Source organism: Taudactylus pleione, unplaced genomic scaffold, assembly GCF_031769625.1.
Source record: "Taudactylus pleione unplaced genomic scaffold, aTauple2 ptg001024l, whole genome shotgun sequence".
Classification (NCBI taxonomy): domain Eukaryota; kingdom Metazoa; phylum Chordata; class Amphibia; order Anura; family Myobatrachidae; genus Taudactylus; species Taudactylus pleione.
Genome location: NW_028285425.1, coordinates 1,234,318 through 1,256,926, shown reverse-complemented (window position 1 = coordinate 1,256,926; position 22,609 = coordinate 1,234,318).

Genomic DNA, 22,609 nt, shown 5'->3' with positions numbered 1-22,609 from the left:
TATAGCATAGAAGTAACCTCAGATTAAATAACCCAAAGTTTATAGCATAGAAGTAAAATCAGAATAAATAACCCAATGTTTATAGCATAGAGGTAACCTCAGAATAAATAACCCAATGTTTATAGCATAGAAGTAACCTCAGAATAAATAACCCAATGTTTATAGCATAGAAGTAACCTCAGAATAAATAACCCAATGTTTATAGCATAAAAGTAACCTCAGAATAAATAACCCAATGTTTATAGCCTAGAAGTAACCTCAGAATACATAACCCAATGTTTATAGCATAGAAGTAACCTCAGAATAAATAACCCAATGTTTATAGCATAGAAATAACCTAAGAATAAATATCCCAATGTTTATAGCATAGAGGTAACCTCAGAATAAATATCCCAATGTTTATAGCATAGAGGTAACCTCAGAATAAATAACCCAATGTTTATAGCATAGAAGTAACCTCAGAATAAATAACCCAATGTTTATAGCATAGAGGTAACCTCAGAATAAATAACCCAAAGTTTATAGCATAGAGGTAACCTCAGAATAAATAATCCAATGTTTGTAGCATAGAAGTAACCTCAGAATAAATAACCCAATATTTATAGCATAGAAGTAACCTCAGAAAAAATGACCCAATGTTTATAGCATAGAAGTAACCTCAGAATAAATAACCGAATGTTTATAGCATAGAAGTAACCTCAGAATAAATAACCCAATGTTTATAGCATAGAAGTAAAATCAGAATAAATAACCCAATGTTTATAGCATAGAAGTAACCTCAGAATACATAACCCAATATATATAGCATAGAGGTAACCTCAGAATACATAACCCAATGTTTAAAGCATAGAAGTGACCTCAGAATAAATAACCCAAAAATTATAGCATAGAAGTAACATCAGAATAAATAACCTAATGTTTATAGTATAGAGGTAACCTCAGAATAAATAACCCAATGTTTATTGCATAGAGGTAACCTCAAAATAAATAATCCAATGTTTGTAGCATAGAAGTAACATCAGAATAAATAACCCAATGTTTATAGCATAGAAGTAACCTCAGAAAAAATGACCCATTGTTTATAGCATAGAAGTAACCTCAGAATAAATAACCCAATGTTTATAGCATAGAGGTAACCTCAGAATACATAACCCAATGTCTATAGAATAGAGGAAACCTCAGAATAAATAACCCAATGTTTATAGCATAGAGGTAACCTCAGAATAAATAACCCAATGTTTATAGCATAGAAGTAACCTCAGAATAAATAACCCAATGTTTATAGCATAGAGGTAACCTCAGAATAAATAACCCAATGTTTATAGCATAGAAGTAACCTCAGAATATATAACCCAATGTTTATAGCATAGAAGTAACCTCAGAATAAATAACCCAATGTTTATAGAAAAGAAGTAACCTCAGAATACATAACCCAATGTTTATAGCATAGAAGTAACCTCAGAATCAATAACCCAATGTTTATAGCATAGAAGTAACCTCAGATTAAATAACCCAATGTTTATATCATATAAGTAACCTCAGAATAAATAACCCAATGTTTATAGCATAGAAGTAACCTCAGAATAAATAACCCAATGTTTATAGCATAGAGGTAACCTCAGAATAAATAACCCAATGTTTATAGCATAGAAGTAAGCTCAGAAAAAATAACCCAATGTTTATAGCATAGAGGTAACCTCAGAATAAATAACCCAATGTTTATAGCATAGAGGTAACCTCAGAATAAATAACCCAATGTTTATAGCATAGAAGTAACCTCAGAATAAATAACCCAATGTTTGTAGCATAGAAGTAACATCAGAATAATTAACCCAATGTTTATAGCATAGAAGTAACCTCAGAAAAAATGACCCAATGTTTATAGCATAGAAGTAACCTCAGAATAAATAACCCTATGTTTATAGCATAGAAGTAACTTCAGAATAAATAACCCAATGTTTATAGCATAGAGGTAACCTCAGAATAGATAACCCAAAGGTTATAGCATAGAGGTATCCTCAGAATAAATAACCCATTGTATATAGCATAGAAGTAACATCAGAATAAATAACCCAAAGGTTATAGCATAGAGGTATCCTCAGAATAAATAACCCAATGTCTATAGCATAGAAGTAACATCAGAATAAATAACCCAAAGTTTATAGCATAGAAGTAACCTCAGAATAAATAACCCAATGTTTAAAACATAGAAGTAACCTCAGAATAAATAACCCAATGTTTATAGCATAGAAGTAACATCAGAATAAATAACCCAAAGTTTATAGCATAGAGGTAACCTCAGAATAAATAACCCAATGTTTATAGCATAGAGGTAACCTCAGAATAAATAACCCAATGTCTATAGCATAGAAGTAAACTCCGAATAAGTAACCCAATGTTTATAGCATAGAAGTAACCTCAGAATAAATAACCCAATGTTTATAGCATAGAAGTAACCTCAGAATACATAACTCAATGTTTATAGCATAGAGGTAACCTCAGAATACATAAGCCAATGTTTATAGCATAGATGTAACCTCAGAATACATAACCCAATGTTTATAGCATAGATGTAACCTCAGAATAAATAACCCAATGTTTATAGCATAGAAGTAACCTCAGAATAAATAACCCAATGTTTATAGCAAAGAAGTAACCTCAGAATAAATAACCCAATGTTTATAGCATAGAGGTAACCTCAGAATAAATAACCCAATGTTTATAGCATAGAAGTAACCTCAGAATACATAACCCAATGTTTATAGCATTGTGGTAACCACAGATTAAATAACCCAAAGTTTATAGCATAGAAGTAGCCTCAGAATAAATAACCCAATGAATATAGCATAGAAGTAACCTCAGAATAAATAACCCAATGTTTATAGCATAGAAGTAACCTCAGAATAAATAACCCAATGTTTACAGCATAGATGTAACCTCAGAATAAATAACCGAATGTTTACAGCATAAAAGTAACCTCAGAATAAATAACCCAATGTTTATAGCATAGAAGTAACCTCAGAATACATAACCCAATGTTTATAGCATAGAAGTAACCTCAGAATGAATAACACAATTTTTATAGCATAGAAGTAACCTCAGAATAAATAACCCATTTTTTATAGCAAAGAAGTTACCTCAGAATAAATAACCCAATGATTATAGCATAGAGGTAACCTCAGAATACAAAACCCAATGTTTATAGCATAGAAGTAACCTCAGAATAAATAACCCAATGTTTATAGCATAGAAGTAACCTCAGATTAAATAACCCAAAGTTTATAGCATAGAAGTAAAATCAGAATAAATAACCCAATGTTTATAGCATAGAGGTAACCTCAGAATAAATAACCCAATGTTTATAGCATAGAAGTAACCTCAGAATAAATAACCCAATGTTTATAGCATAGAAGTAACCTCAGAATAAATAACCCAATGTTTATAGCATAAAAGTAACCTCAGAATAAATAACCCAATGTTTATAGCCTAGAAGTAACCTCAGAATACATAACCCAATGTTTATAGCATAGAAGTAACCTCAGAATAAATAACCCAATGTTTATAGCATAGAAATAACCTATGAATAAATATCCCAATGTTTATAGCATAGAGGTAACCTCAGAATAAATATCCCAATGTTTATAGCATAGAGGTAACCTCAGAATAAATAACCCAATGTTTATAGCATAGAAGTAACCTCAGAATAAATAACCCAATGTTTATAGCATAGAGGTAACCTCAGAATAAATAACCCAAAGTTTATAGCATAGAGGTAACCTCAGAATAAATAATCCAATGTTTGTAGCATAGAAGTAACCTCAGAATAAATAACCCAATATTTATAGCATAGAAGTAACCTCAGAAAAAATGACCCAATGTTTATAGCATAGAAGTAACCTCAGAATAAATAACCGAATGTTTATAGCATAGAAGTAACCTCAGAATAAATAACCCAATGTTTATAGCATAGAAGTAAAATCAGAATAAATAACCCAATGTTTATAGCATAGAAGTAACCTCAGAATACATAACCCAATATATATAGCATAGAGGTAACCTCAGAATACATAACCCAATGTTTAAAGCATAGAAGTAACCTCAGAATAAATAACCCAAAAATTATAGCATAGAAGTAACATCAGAATAAATAACCTAATGTTTATAGTATAGAGGTAACCTCAGAATAAATAACCCAATGTTTATTGCATAGAGGTAACCTCAAAATAAATAATCCAATGTTTGTAGCATAGAAGTAACATCAGAATAAATAACCCAATGTTTATAGCATAGAAGTAACCTCAGAAAAAATGACCCATTGTTTATAGCATAGAAGTAACCTCAGAATAAATAACCCAATGTTTATAGCATAGAGGTAACCTCAGAATACATAACCCAATGTCTATAGAATAGAGGAAACCTCAGAATAAATAACCCAATGTTTATAGCATAGAGGTAACCTCAGAATAAATAACCCAATGTTTATAGCATAGAAGTAACCTCAGAATACATAACCCAATGTTTATAGCATAGAAGTAACCTCAGAATAAATATCACAATGTCTATAGCATAGAAGTAACCTCACAATAAATAACCCAATGTCTATAGCATAGAAGTAACCTCAGAATAAATAACCCAATGTTTATAGCATAGAAGTAACCTCAGAATACATAACCCACTGTTTATAGCATAGAAGTAACCTCAGAATACATAACCCAATGTTTATAGCATAGAGGTAACCTCATAATACATAACCCAATATTTATAGCATAGAAGAAACCTCAGAATTCATAACCCAATGTTTATAGCATAGAAGTAACCTCAGAATAAATAACCCAATGTTTATAGCAGAAATGTAACCTCAGAATAAATAACCCAATGTTTATAGCAGAGAAGTAACCTCAGAATAAATAACCCAATGATTATAGAATAGAAGTAACCTCAGAATAAATAACGCAATGTTTATAGCATAGAAATAACCTCAGAATAAATAACCCAATGTTTATAGCATTGAAGTAAAATCAGAATAAATAACCCAATGTTTATAGCATAGAGATAACCTCAGAATAAATAACCCAATGTTTATAGCATAGAATTAACCTCAGAATACATAACCCAATGTTTATGGCATAGATGTAACCTCAGAATAAATAACCCAATGTTTATAGCATAGAAATAACCTCAGAATACATAACCCAATGTTTATAGCATAGAAGTAACCTCAGAATAAATAACACAATGTTTATAGCATAGAGGTAACCTCAGAATAAATAACCCAATGTTTGTAGCATAGAAGTAACCTCAGAATACATAACCCAATGTTTATAGCATAGAAGTAACCTCAGAATACATAACCCAATGTTTATAGCATAGAGGTAACCTCAGAATAAATAACCCAATGTTTATAGCATAGAAGTAACCTCAGAATAAATAACCCAATGTTTATAGCATTGAAGTTACCTCAGTATAAAATAACCCAATGTTTATAGTATAGATATAACCTCAGAATAAATAACACAATGTTTATAGCATAGACGTAACCTCAGAATACATAACCCAATGTTTATAGCATAGAAGTAACCTCAGAATACATAACCCAATGTTTATAGCATAGAGGTAACCTCAGAATACATAACCCAATGTCTATAGAATAGAGGAAACCTCAGAATAAATAACCCAATGTTTATAGCATAGAGGTAACCTCAGAATAAATAACCCAATGTTTATAGCATAGAAGTAACCTCAGAATACATAACCCAATGTTTATAGCATAGAAGTAACCTCAGAATAAATAACACAATGTCTATAGCATAGAAGTAACCTCACAATAAATAACCCAATGTCTATAGCATAGAAGTAACCTCAGAATAAATAACCCAATGTTTATAGCATAGAAGTAATCAGAATACATAACCCACTGTTTATAGCATATAGGTTACCTCAGAATACATAACCCAATGTTTATAGCATAGAAGTAACCTCAGAATACATAACCCAATGTTTATAGCATAGAGGTAACCTCAGAATACATAACCCAATGTTTATAGCATAGAAGTAACCTCAGAATTCATAACCCAATGTTTATAGCATAGAGGTAACCTCAGAATAAATAACCCAATGTTTATAGCATAGAAGTAACCTCAGAATAAATAACCCAATGTTTATAGCAGAGAAGTAACCTCAGAATAAATAACCCAATGATTATAGAATAGAAGTAACCTCAGAATAATAACGCAATGTTTATAGCATAGAAATAACCTCAGAATAAATAACCCAATGTTTATAGCATTGAAGTAAAATCAGAATAAAAAACCCAATGTTTATAGCATAGAGGTAACCTCAGAATAAATAACCCAATGTTTATAGCATAGAAGTAACCTCAGAATACATAACCCAATGTTTATGGCATAGAAGTAACCTCAGAATAAATAACCCAATGTTTATAGCATAGAAATAACCTCAGAATACATAACCCAATGTTTATAGCATAGAAATAACGTCAATAAATATCCCAATGTTTATAGCATAGAGGAAACCTCAGAATAAATAACCCAATGTTTATAGCATAGAAGTAACCTCAGAATATGTAACCCAATGTTTATAGCATAGAAGTAACCTCAGAATAAATAACCCAATGTTTATAGCATAGAAGTAACCTCAGAATAAAGAACCCAATGTTTATAGCATATAAGTAAAATCAGAATAAATAACCCAATGTTTATAGCATAGAGGTAACCTCAGAATAAATAACCCAATGTTTATAGCATAGAAGTAACCTCTGAATAAATAACCCAATGTTTATAGCATAGAAGTAACCTCAGAATAAATAACCCAATGTTTATAGCATAGAAGTAACCTCAGAATAAATAACCCAATGTTTTTTAGCATAGAAGTAACCTCTGAATAAATAACGCAATGTCTATAGCATAGAAGTAACCTCAGAATAAATAACCCAATGTTTATAGCATAGAAGTAACCTCAGAATAAATAACCCAATGTTTATAGCACAGAAGTAACCTCAGAATAAATAACCCAATGTTTATAGCATAGAAATAACCTCAGAATAAATATCCCAATGTATAAGGCATAGAGGTAACCTCAGAATAAATAACCCAATGTTTATAGCATAGAGGTAACCTCAGAATAAATAACCCAATGTTTATACCATAGAGGTAACCTAAGAATAAATAACCCAATGTTTATAGCATAGAAGTAACCTCAGAATACATAACCCAATGTTTATAGCATAGAAGTAACCTCAGAATACATAACCCAATGTTTATAGCATAGAGGTAACCTCAGATTAAATAACCCAATGATTATAGCATAGAAGTAACCTCAGAATAAATAACCCAATGTTTATAGCATAGAAGAAACCTCAGAATAAATAACACAATGTTTATAGCATAGAAGTAACCTCAGATTAAATAACCCAATGTTTATAGCATAGAAGTAAAATCAGAATAAATAACCCAATGTTTATAGCATAGAGGTAACCTCAGAATAAATAATCCAATGTTTATAGCATAGAAGTAACCTCAGAATAAATAACCCAATGTTTATAGCATAGAAGTAACCTCAGAATAAATAACCCAATGATTACAGCATAAAAGTAACCTCAGAATAAATAACCCAATGTTTATAGCATAGAAGTAACCTCAGAATACATAACCCAATGTTTATAGCATAGAAGTAACCTCAGAATGAATAACACAATGTTTATAGCATAGAAGTAACCTCAGAATACATAACCCAATGTTTATAGCATAGAAGTAACCTCAGAATAAATAACCCAATGTTTATAGCATTGAAGTAACCTCAGAATAAGTAACCCAATGATTACAGCATAAAAGTAACCTCAGAATAAATAAGTCAATGTTTATAGCATAGAAGTAACCTCAGAATACATAAACCAATGTTTATAGCATAGAAGTAACCTCAGAATTAATAACACAATGTTTATAGTATAGAAGTAACCTCAGAATAAATAACCCAATGTTTATAGCATAGAAGTAACCTCAGAATACATAACCCAATGTTTATAGCATTGAGGTAACCACAGATTAAATAACCCAAAGTTTATAGCATAGAAATAGCCTCAGAATAAATAACCCAATGATTATAGCATAGAAGTAACCTCAGAATAAATAACCCAATGTTAATAGCATAGAAGTAACCTCAGAATAAATAACCCAATGTTTATAGCATAGAAGTAACCTCAGAATAAATAACCCAATGTTTATAGCATAGAGGTAACCTCAGAATACATAACCCAATGTTTATAGCATAGAAGTAACCTCAGAATACATAACCCAATGTTTATAGCATAGAGGTAACCTCAGATTAAATAACCCAATGTTTATAGCATAGAAGTAACCTCAGAATAAATAACCCAATGTTTATAGCATAGAAGTAACCTCAGAATAAATAACACAATGTTTATAGCATAGAAGTAACCACATATTAAATAACCCAATGTTTATAGCATAGAAGTAAAATCAGAATAAATAACCCAATGTTTATAGCATAGAGGTAACCTCAGAATAAATAACCCAATGTTTACAGCATAGAAGTAACCTCAGAATAAATAACCCAATGTTTACAGCATAGATGTAACCTCAGAATAAATAACCCAATGTTTACAGCATAAAAGTAACCTCAGAATAAATAACCCAATGTTTATAGCATAGAAGTAACCTCAGAATACATAACCCAATGTTTATAGCATAGAAGTAACCTCAGATTAAATAACCCAATGATTATAGCATAGAAGTAACCTCAGAATAAATAACCCAATGTTTATAGCATAGAAGTAACCTCAGAATAAATAACCCAATGTTTATAGCATAGAAGTAACCTCAGAATAAATAACCCAATGTTTATAGCACAGAGGTAACCTCAGAATAAATAACCCAATGTTTATAGCATAGAAGTAACCTCAGAATAAATAACCCAATATTTATAGCATAGAAGTAACATCAGAATAAATAACCCAATGTTTATAGCATAGAGGTAACCTCAGAATACATGACCCAATGTATATAGAATAGAGGTAACCTCAGAATAAATAACCCAATGTTTATAGCATAGAGGTAACCTCAGAATAAATAACCCAATGTTTATAGCATAGAAGTAACTTCAGAATACATAACCCAATGTTTATAGCATAGAAGTAACCTCAGAATAAATAACACAATGTCTATAGCATAGAAGTAACCTCAGAATACAAAACCCAATGTTTATAGCATAGAAGTAACCTCAGAATAAATAACCCAATGTTTATAGCAGAGGTAACCTCAGAATAAATAACACAATATTTATAGCATAGAAGTAACCTCAGAATAAATAACCCAATGTTTATAGCATAGAAGTAACCTAAGAATAAGTAACCCAATGTTTATAGCATAGAGGTAACCACAGAATAAATAACCCAATGTTTATAGCATAGAAGTAACCTCAGAATAAATAACCCAATGTTTACAGCATAGAAGTAACCTCAGAATAAATAACCCAATGTTTATAGCAAAGAAGTAACCTCAGAATAAATAACCCAATGTTTATAGCATAGAGGTAACCTCAGAATAAATAACCCAATGTTTATAGCATAGAAGTAACCTCAGAATAAACAACCCAATGTTTATAGCATAGAAGTAACCTCAGAATAAATAACCCAATGTCTATAGCATAGAAGTAACCTCAGAATAAATAACACAATGTTTATAGCATAGAAGTAACCTCAGATTAAATAACCCAATGTTTATAGCATAGAAGTAAAATCAGAATAAATAACCCAATGTTTATAGCATAGAGGTAACCTCAGAATAAATAACCCAATGTTTATAGCATAGAAATAACCTAAGAATAAATAACCCATTGTCTATAGCATAGAGGTAACCTCAGAATAAATAACCCAATGTTTATAGCATAGAAGTAACCTCAGAATAAATAACCCAATGTTTATAGCATAAAAGTAACCTCAGAATAAAAAACCCAATGTTTATAGCATAGAAGTAACCTCAGAATAAATAACCCAATGTTTATAGCATAAAAGTAACCTCAGAATAAATAACCCAATGTTTATAGCATAGAGGTTACCTCAGAATAAATACCCCAATGTTTATAGCATAGAAGTAACCTCAGAATAAATAACCCAATGTTTATAGCATAGAAGTAACCTCAGAATAAATAACCCAATGTTTATAGCAGAGGTAACCTCAGAATAAATAACACAATATTTATAGCATAGAAGTAACCTCAGAATAAATAACCCAATGTTTATAGCATAGAAGTAACCTCAGAATAAATAACCCAATGTTTATAGAAAAGAAGTAACCTCAGAATACATAACCCAATGTTTATAGCATAGAAGTAACCTCAGAATAAATAACCCAATGTTTATAGCATAGAAGTAACCTCAGAATACATAACCCAAAGTTTATAGAAGAGGTAACCTCAGAATAAATAACACAATATTTATAGCATAGAAGTAACCTCAGAATAAGTAACCCAATGTTTATAGCATAGAAGTAACCTAAGAATAAGTAACCCAATGTTTATAGCATAGAGGTAACCACAGAATAAATAACCCAATGTTTTTAGCATAGAAGTAACCTCAGAATACATAACCCAATGTTTATAGCATAGAGGTAACCTCAGATTAAATAACCCAATGATTATAGCATAGAAGTAACCTCAGAATAAATAACCCAATGTTTATAGCATAGAAGAAACCTCAGAATAAATAACACAATGTTTATAGCATAGAAGTAACCTCAGATTAAATAACCCAATGTTTATAGCATAGAAGTAAAATCAGAATAAATAACCCAATGTTTATAGCATAGAGGTAACCTCAGAATAAATAATCCAATGTTTATAGCATAGAAGTAACCTCAGAATAAATAACCCAATGTTTATAGCATAGAAGTAACCTCAGAATAAATAACCCAATGATTACAGCATAAAAGTAACCTCAGAATAAATAACCCAATGTTTATAGCATAGAAGTAACCTCAGAATACATAACCCAATGTTTATAGCATAGAAGTAACCTCAGAATGAATAACACAATGTTTATAGCATAGAAGTAACCTCAGAATACATAACCCAATGTTTATAGCATAGAAGTAACCTCAGAATAAATAACCCAATGTTTATAGCATTGAAGTAACCTCAGAATAAGTAACCCAATGATTACAGCATAAAAGTAACCTCAGAATAAATAAGTCAATGTTTATAGCATAGAAGTAACCTCAGAATACATAAACCAATGTTTATAGCATAGAAGTAACCTCAGAATTAATAACACAATGTTTATAGCATAGAAGTAACCTCAGAATAAATAACCCAATGTTTATAGCATAGAAGTAACCTCAGAATACATAACCCAATGTTTATAGCATTGAGGTAACCACAGATTAAATAACCCAAAGTTTATAGCATAGAAGTAGCCTCAGAATAAATAACCCAATGATTATAGCATAGAAGTAACCTCAGAATAAATAACCCAATGTTAATAGCATAGAAGTAACCTCAGAATAAATAACCCAATGTTTATAGCATAGAAGTAACCTCAGAATAAATAACCCAATGTTTATAGCATAGAGGTAACCTCAGAATACATAACCCAATGTTTATAGCATAGAAGTAACCTCAGAATACATAACCAAATGTTTATAGCATAGAGGTAACCTCAGATTAAATAACCCAATGTTTATAGCATAGAAGTAACCTCAGAATAAATAACCCAATGTTTATAGCATAGAAGTAACCTCAGAATAAATAACACAATGTTTATAGCATAGAAGTAACCACATATTAAATAACCCAATGTTTATAGCATAGAAGTAAAATCAGAATAAATAACCCTATGTTTATAGCATAGAGGTAACCTCAGAATAAATAACCCAATGTTTACAGCATAGAAGTAATCTCAGAATAAATAACCCAATGTTTACAGCATAGATGTAACCTCAGAATAATTAACCCAATGTTTACAGCATAAAAGTAACCTCAGAATAAATAACCCAATGTTTATAGCATAGAAGTAACCTCAGAATACATAACCCAATGTTTATAGCATAGAAGTAACCTCAGATTAAATAACCCAATGATTATAGCATAGAAGTAACCTCAGAATAAATAACCCAATGTTTATAGCATAGAAGTAACCTCAGAATAAATAACCCAATGTTTATAGCATAGAAGTAACCTCAGAAAAAATAACCCAATGTTTATAGCACAGAGGTAACCTCAGAATAAATAACCCAATGTTTATAGCATAGAAGTAACCTCAGAATAAATAACCCAATATTTATAGCATAGAAGTAACATCAGAATAAATAACCCAATGTTTATAGCATAGAGGTAACCTCAGAATACATGACCCAATGTATATAGAATAGAGGTAACCTCAGAATAAATAACCCAATGTTTATAGCATAGAGGTAACCTCAGAATAAATAACCCAATGTTTATAGCATAGAAGTAACTTCAGAATACATAACCCAATGTTTATAGCATAGAAGTAACCTCAGAATAAATAACACAATGTCTATAGCATAGAAGTAACCTCAGAATACATAACCCAATGTTTATAGCATAGAATTAACCTCAGAATAAATAACCCAATGTTTATAGCATAGAAGTAACCTAAGAATAAGTAACCCAATGTTTATAGCATAGAGGTAACCACAGAATAAATAACCCAATGTTTATAGCATAGAAGTAACCTCAGAATAAATAACCCAATGTTTATAGCATAGAAGTAACCTCAGAATAAATAACCCAATGTTTATAGCAAAGAAGTAACCTCAGAATAAATAACCCAATGTTTATAGCATAGAGGTAACCTCAGAATAAATAACCCAATGTTTATAGCATAGAAGTAACCTCAGAATAAACAACCCAATGTTTATAGCATAGAAGTAACCTCAGAATAAATAACCCAATGTCTATAGCATAGAAGTAACCTCAGAAAAAATAACACAATGTTTATAGCATAGAAGTAACCTCAGATTAAATAACCCAATGTTTATAGCATAGAAGTAAAATCAGAATAAATAACCCAATGTTTATAGCATAGAGGTAACCTCAGAATAAATAACCCAATGTTTATAGCATAGAAGTAACCTAAGAATAAATAACCCATTGTCTATAGCATAGAGGTAACCTCAGAATAAATAACCCAATGTTTATAGCATAGAAGTAACCTCAGAATAAATAACACAATGTTTATAGCATAGAAGTAACCACATATTAAATAACCCAATGTTTATAGCATAGAAGTAAAATCAGAATAAATAACCCAATGTTTATAGCATAGAGGTAACCTCAGAATAAATAACCCAATGTTTACAGCATAGAAGTAACCTCAGATTAAATAACCCAATGTTTACAGCATAGATGTAACCTCAGAATAAATAACCCAATGTTTACAGCATAAAAGTAACCTCAGAATAAATAACCCAATGTTTATAGCATAGAAGTAACCTCAGAATACATAACCCAATGTTTATAGCATAGAAGTAACCTCAGATTAAATAACCCAATGATTATAGCATAGAAGTAACCTCAGAATAAATAACCCAATGTTTATAGCATAGAAGTAACCTCAGAATAAATAACCCAATGTTTATAGCATAGAAGTAACCTCAGAATAAATAACCCAATGTTTATAGCAAAGAAGTAACCTCAGAATAAATAACCCAATGTTTATAGCATAGAGGTAACCTCAGAATAAATAACCCAATGTTTATAGCATAGAAGTAACCTCAGAATAAACAACCCAATGTTTATAGCATAGAAGTAACCTCAGAATAAATAACCCAATGTCTATAGCATAGAAGTAACCTCAGAAAAAATAACACAATGTTTATAGCATAGAAGTAACCTCAGATTAAATAACCCAATGTTTATAGCATAGAAGTAAAATCAGAATAAATAACCCAATGTTTATAGCATAGAGGTAACCTCAGAATAAATAACCCAATGTTTATAGCATAGAAGTAACCTAAGAATAAATAACCCATTGTCTATAGCATAGAGGTAACCTCAGAATAAATAACCCAATGTTTATAGCATAGAAGTAACCTCAGAATAAATAACACAATGTTTATAGCATAGAAGTAACCACATATTAAATAACCCAATGTTTATAGCATAGAAGTAAAATCAGAATAAATAACCCAATGTTTATAGCATAGAGGTAACCTCAGAATAAATAACCCAATGTTTACAGCATAGAAGTAACCTCAGATTAAATAACCCAATGTTTACAGCATAGATGTAACCTCAGAATAAATAACCCAATGTTTACAGCATAAAAGTAACCTCAGAATAAATAACCCAATGTTTATAGCATAGAAGTAACCTCAGAATACATAACCCAATGTTTATAGCATAGAAGTAACCTCAGATTAAATAACCCAATGATTATAGCATAGAAGTAACCTCAGAATAAATAACCCAATGTTTATAGCATAGAAGTAACCTCAGAATAAATAACCCAATGTTTATAGCATAGAAGGAACCTCAGAATAAATAACCCAATGTTTATAGCACAGAGGTAACCTCAGAATAAATAACCCAATGTTTATAGCATAGAAGTAACCTCAGAATAAATAACCCAATATTTATAGCATAGAAGTAACATCAGAATAAATAACCCAATGTTTATAGCATAGAGGTAACCTCAGAATACATGACCCAATGTATATAGAATAGAGGTAACCTCAGAATAAATAACCCAATGTTTATAGCATAGAGGTAACCTCAGAATAAATAACCCAATGTTTATAGCATAGAAGTAACTTCAGAATACATAACCCAATGTTTATAGCATAGAAGTAACCTCAGAATAAATAACACAATGTCTATAGCATAGAAGTAACCTCAGAATACATAACCCAATGTTTATAGCATAGAAGTAACCTCAGAATAAATAACCCAATGTTTATAGCATAGAAGTAACCTAAGAATAAGTAACCCAATGTTTATAGCATAGAGGTAACCACAGAATAAATAACCCAATGTTTATAGCATAGAAGTAACCTCAGAATAAATAACCCAATGTTTATAGCATAGAAGTAACCTCAGAATAAATAACCCAATGTTTATAGCAAAGAAGTAACCTCAGAATAAATAACCCAATGTTTATAGCATAGAGGTAACCTCAGAATAAATAACCCAATGTTTATAGCATAGAAGTAACCTCAGAATAAACAACCCAATGTTTATAGCATAGAAGTAACCTCAGAATAAATAACCCAATGTCTATAGCATAGAAGTAACCTCAGAATAAATAACACAATGTTTATAGCATAGAAGTAACCTCAGATTAAATAACCCAATGTTTATAGCATAGAAGTAAAATCAGAATAAATAACCCAATGTTTATAGCATAGAGGTAACCTCAGAATAAATAACCCAATGTTTATAGCATAGAAGTAACCTAAGAATAAATAACCCATTGTCTATAGCATAGAGGTAACCTCAGAATAAATAACCCAATGTTTATAGCATAGAAGTAACCTCAGAATAAATAACCCAATGTTTATAGCATAAAAGTAACCTCAGAATAAAAAACCCAATGTTTATAGCATAGAAGTAACCTCAGAATACATAACCCAATGTTTATAGCATAGAAGTAACCTCAGAATAAATATCCCAATGTCTATAGCATAGAAGTAACCTCAGAATAAATAACCCAATGTTTATAGCATAGAAGTAACCTCAGAATAAATAACCCAATGTTTATAGCATAAAAGTAACCTCAGAATAAATAACCCAATGTTTATAGCATAGAAGTAACCTCAGAATACATAACCCAATGTTTATAGCATAGAAGTAACCTCAGAATAAATAACCCAATGTTTATAGCATAGAGGTAACCTCAGAATAAATATCCCAATGTTTATAGCATAGAAGTAACCTCAGAATACATAACCCAAAGTTTATAGAAGAGGTAACCTCAGAATAAATAACACAATATTTATAGCATAGAAGTAACCTCAGAATAAGTAACCCAATGTTTATAGCATAGAAGTAACCTAAGAATAAGTAACCCAATGTTTATAGCATAGAGGTAACCACAGAATAAATAACCCAATGTTTTTAGCATAGAAGTAACCTCAGAATAAATAACCCAATGTTTATAGCATAGAAGTAACCTCAGAATAAATAACCCAATGTTTATAGCATAAAAGTAACCTCAGAATAAATAAACCAATGTTTATAGCATAGAAGTAACCTCAGAATACATAACCCAATGTTTATAGAATAGAATTAACCTCAGAATAAATAACCCAATGTTTATAGCATAGAGGTAACCTCAGAATAAATACCCCAATGTTTATAGCATAGAAGTAACCTCAGAATAAATAACCCAATGTTTATAGCATAGAAGTAACCTCAGAATAAATAACCCAATGTTTATAGCAGAGGTAACCTCAGAATAAATAACACAATATTTATAGCATAGAAGTAACCTCAGAATAAATAACCCAATGTTTATAGCATAGAAGTAACCTCAGAATAAATAACCCAATGTTTATAGAAAAGAAGTAACCTCAGAATACATAACCCAATGTTTATAGCATAGAAGTAACCTCAGAATAAATAACCCAATGTTTATAGCATAGAAGTAACCTCAGAATACATAACCCAAAGTTTATAGAAGAGGTAACCTCAGAATAATTAACACAATATTTATAGCATAGAAGTAACCTCAGAATAAGTAACCCAATGTTTATAGCATAGAAGTAACCTAAGAATAAGTAACCCAATGTTTATAGCATAGAGGTAACCACAGAATAAATAACCCAATGTTTTTAGCATAGAAGTAACCTCAGAATAAATAACCCAATGTTTATAGCATAGAAGTAACCTCAGAATAAATAACCCAATGTTTATAGCATAAAAGTAACCTCAGAATAAATAAACCAATGTTTATAGCATAGAAGTAACCTCAGAATACATAACCCAATGTTTATAGAATAGAACTAACCTCAGAATAAATAACCCAATGTTTATAGCATAGAGGTAACCTCAGAATAAATACCCCAATGTTTATAGCATAGAAGTAACCTCAGAATAAATAACCCAATGTTTATAGCATAGAAGTAACCTCAGAATAAATAACCCAATGTTTATAGCAGAGGTAACCTCAGAATAAATAACACAATATTTATAGCATAGAAGTAACCTCAGAATAAATAACCCAATGTTTATAGCATAGAAGTAACCTCAGAATAAATAACCCAATGTTTATAGAAAAGAAGTAACCTCAGAATACATAACCCAATGTTTATAGCATAGAAGTAACCTCAGAATAAATAACCCAATGTTTATAGCATAGAAGTAACCTCAGATTAAATAACCCAATGTTTATATCATATAAGTAACCTCAGAATAAATAACCCAATGTTTATAGCATAGAAGTAACCTCAGAATAAATAACCCAATGTTTATAGCATAGAGGTAACCTCAGAATAAATAACCCAATGTTTATAGCATAGAAGTAAGCTCAGAAAAAATAACCCAATGTTTATAGCATAGAGGTAACCTCAGAATAAATAACCCAATGTTTATAGCATAGAGGTAACCTCAGAATAAATAACCCAATGTTTATAGCATAGAAGTAACCTCAGAATAAATAACCCAATGTTTGTAGCATAGAAGTAACATCAGAATAAATAACCCAATGTTTATAGCATAGAAGTAACCTCAGAAAAAATGACCCAATGTTTATAGCATAGAAGTAACCTCAGAATAAATAACCCTATGTTTATAGCATAGAAGTAACTTCAGAATAAATAACCCAATGTTTATAGCATAGAGGTAACCTCAGAATACATAACCCAATGTATATAGAATAGAGGTAACCTCAGAATAAATAACCCAATGTTTATAGCATAGAGGTAACCTCAGAATAAATAACCCAATGTTTATAGCATAGAAGTAACCTCAGAATACATAACCCAATGTTTATAGCATAGAAGTAACCTCAGAATAAATAACACAATGTCTATAGCATAGAAGTAACCTCAGAATACATAACCCACTGTTTATATCATAGAGGTTACCTCAGAATACATAACCCAATGTTTATAGCATAGAAGTAACCTCAGAATACATAACCCAATGTTTATAGCAGAGAGGTAACCTCAGAATACATAACCCAATGTTTATAGCATAGAAGTAACCTCAGAATTCGTAACCCAATGTTTATAGCATAGAGGTAACCTCAGAATAAATAACCCAATGTTTATAGCATAGAAGTAACCTCAGAATAAATAACCCAATGTTTATAGCAGAGATGTAACCTCAGAATAAATAACCCAATGTTTATAGCATAGAAGTAACCTCAGAATAAATAACACAATGTTTATAGCATAGAAGTAACCTCAGAATAAATAACCCAATGTTTATAGCATAGAGGTAACCTCAGAATAAATAACCCAATGTTTATAGCATAGAGGTAACCTCAGAATAAATAACCCAATGTTTATAGCATAGAAGTAACCTCAGAATAAATAACCCAATGTTTGTAGCATAGAAGTAACATCAGAATAAATAACCCAATGTTTATAGCATACAGGTAACCTCAGAATAAATAACCCAATGTTTATAGCATAGAAGTAACCTCAGAATAAATAACCCAATGTTTATAGCATAGAGGTAACCTCAGAATAAATAACCCAATGTTTATATCATAGAAGTAACCTCAGAATAAATAACCCAATGTTTATAGCATAGAAGTAACCTCAGAATAAATAACCCAATGTTTATAGCATAGAAGTAACCTCAGAATAAATAACCCAATGTTTATAGCATAGAAGTAACCTCTGAATAAATAACCCAATGTTTATAGCATAGAAGTAACCTCTGAATAAATAACCCAATGTCTATAGCATAGAAGTAACCTCAGAATAAATAACCCAATGTTTATAGCATAGAAGTAAACTCAGAATAAATAACCCATTGTTTATAGCATAGAGGTAACCTCAGAATACATAACCCAATGTTTATAGCATAGAAGTAACCTCAGAATACATAATCCAATGTTTATAGCATAGAGGTAACCTCAGAATAAATAATCCAATGTTTATACCATAGAAGTAATCTCAGAATAAATAACCCAATGCTTATAGCAGAGGTAACCTCAGAATAAATAACCCAATGTTTATAGCATAGAAGTAACCTCAGAATAAATAACCCAATGTTTATAGCATAGAAGTAACCTCAGAATACATAACCCAATGTATATAGCATAGAGATAACCTCAGAATACATAATCCAATGTTTATAGCATAGAAGTAACCTCAGAATAAATAACCCAATGTTTATAGCATAGAAGGAACCTCAGAATAAATAACCCAATGTTTATAGCATAGAAGTAACCTCAGAATAAATAACCCAATGTTTATAGCATAGAAGTAACCTCAGAATAAATAAACCAATGTTTATATCATATTAGTAACCTCAGAATAAATAACCAAATGTTTATAGCATAGAAGTAACCTCAGAATAAATAACCCAATGTTTATAGCATAGAAATAACCTCAGAACACATAACCCAATGTTTATAGCATAGAGGTAACCTCAGAATAAATAACCCAATGTTTATAGCATAGAAGTAACCTCAGAATAAATAAACCAATGTTTAAAGCATAGAAGTAACCTCAGAATAAATAACCCAATGTTTATAGCATAGAGGTGACCTCAGAATAAATAACCCAATGTTTATAGCATAGAAGTAACCTCAGAATACATAACCCAATGTTTATAGCATAGAAGTAACCTCAGAATAAATAACCCAATGTTTATACCATAGAAGTAACCTCAGAATACATAACCCAATGTTTATAGCATAGAAGTAACCTCAGAATAAATAACCCAATGTTTATAGCATAGAAGTAACCTCAGATGTTTATAGCATAGATGTAACCTCAGAATAAATAACCCAATGTTTATAGCATAGAGGTAACCTCAGAATACATAACCCAATGTTCATAGCATAGAGGTAACCTCAAAATAAATAACCCAATGTTTATAGCATAGAGGTAACCTCAGAATAAATAACCCAATTTTTATAGCATAGAAGTAACCTCAGAATATATAACCCAATGTTTATAGCATAGAAGTAACTTCAGAATAAATAACCCAATGTTTATAGAAAAGAAGTAACCTCAGAATACATAACCCAATGTTTATAGCATAGAAGTAACCTCAGAATAAATAACCCAATGTTTATAGCATAGAAGTAACCTCAGATTAAATAACCCAATGTTTATATCATATAAGTAACCTCAGAATAAATAACCCAATGTTTATAGCATAGAAGTAACCTCAGAATAAATAACCCAATGTTTATAGCATAGAGGTAACCTCAGAATAAATAACCCAATGTTTATAGCATAGAAGTAACCTCAGAATAAATAACCCAATGTTTATAGCATAGAGGTAACCTCAGAATAAATAACCCAATGTTTATAGCATAGAGGTAACCTCAGAATAAATAACCCAATGTTTATAGCATAGAAGTATCCTCAGAATAAATAACCCAATGTTTGTAGCATAGAAGTAACATCAGAATAAATAACCCAATGTTTATAGCATAGAAGTAACCTCAGAAAAAATGACCCAATGTTTATAGCATAGAAGTAACCTCAGAATAAATATCCCTATGTTTATATCATATAAGTAACCTCAGAATAAATAACCCAATGTTTATAGCATAGAAGTAACCTCAGAATAAATAACCCAATGTTTATAGCATAGAAGTAACCTCAGAATAAATAACCCAATGTTTATAGCATAGAGGTAACCTCAGAATACATAACCCAATGTTCATAGCATAGAGGTAACCTCAAAATAAATAACCCAATGTTTATAGCATAGAAGTAACCTCAGAATAAATAACCCAATGTTTATAGCATAGAGGTAACCTCAGAATAAATAACCCAATGTTTATAGCATAGAAGTAACCTCAGAATATATAACCCAATGTTTATAGCATAGAAGTAACCTCAGAATAAATAACCCAATGTTTATAGAAAAGAAGTAACCTCAGAATACATAACCCAATGTTTATAGCATAGAAGTAACCTCAGAATCAATAACCCAATGTTTATAGCATAGAAGTAACCTCAGATTAAATAACCCAATGTTTATATCATATAAGTAACCTCAGAATAAATAACCCAATGTTTATAGCATAGAAGTAACCTCAGAATAAATAACCCAATGTTTATAGCATAGAGGTAACCTCAGAATAAATAACCCAATGTTTATAGCATAGAAGTAAGCTCAGAAAAAATAACCCAATGTTTATAGCATAGAGGTAACCTCAGAATAAATAACCCAATGTTTATAGCATAGAGGTAACCTCAGAATAAATAACCCAATGTTTATAGCATAGAAGTAACCTCAGAATAAATAACCCAATGTTTGTAGCATAGAAGTAACATCAGAATAATTAACCCAATGTTTATAGCATAGAAGTAACCTCAGAAAAAATGACCCAATGTTTATAGCATAGAAGTAACCTCAGAATAAATAACCCTATGTTTATAGCATAGAAGTAACTTCAGAATAAATAACCCAATGTTTATAGCATAGAGGTAACCTCAGAATAGATAACCCAAAGGTTATAGCATAGAGGTATCCTCAGAATAAATAACCCATTGTATATAGCATAGAAGTAACATCAGAATAAATAACCCAAAGGTTATAGCATAGAGGTATCCTCAGAATAAATAACCCAATGTCTATAGCATAGAAGTAACATCAGAATAAATAACCCAAAGTTTATAGCATAGAAGTAACCTCAGAATAAATAACCCAATGTTTAAAACATAGAAGTAACCTCAGAATAAATAACCCAATGTTTATAGCATAGAAGTAACATCAGAATAAATAACCCAAAGTTTATAGCATAGAGGTAACCTCAGAATAAATAACCCAATGTTTATAGTATAGAGGTAACCTCAGAATAAATAACCCAATGTCTATAGCATAGAAGTAAACTCCGAATAAGTAACCCAATGTTTATAGCATAGAAGTAACCTCAGAATAAATAACCCAATGTTTATAGCATAGAAGTAACCTCAGAATACATAACTCAATGTTTATAGCATAGAGGTAACCTCAGAATACATAAGCCAATGTTTATAGCATAGATGTAACCTCAGAATACATAACCCAATGTTTATAGCATAGATGTAACCTCAGAATAAATAACCCAATGTTTATAGCATAGAAGTAACCTCAGAATAAATAACCCAATGTTTATAGCAAAGAAGTAACCTCAGAATAAATAACCCAATGTTTATAGCATAGAGGTAACCTCAGAATAAATAACCCAATGTTTATAGCATAGAAGTAACCTCAGAATACATAACCCAATGTTTATAGCATTGTGGTAACCACAGATTAAATAACCCAAAGTTTATAGCATAGAAGTAGCCTCAGAATAAATAACCCAATGAATATAGCATAGAAGTAACCTCAGAATAAATAACCCAATGTTTATAGCATAGAAGTAACCTCAGAATAAATAACCCAATGTTTACAGCATAGATGTAACCTCAGAATAAATAACCGAATGTTT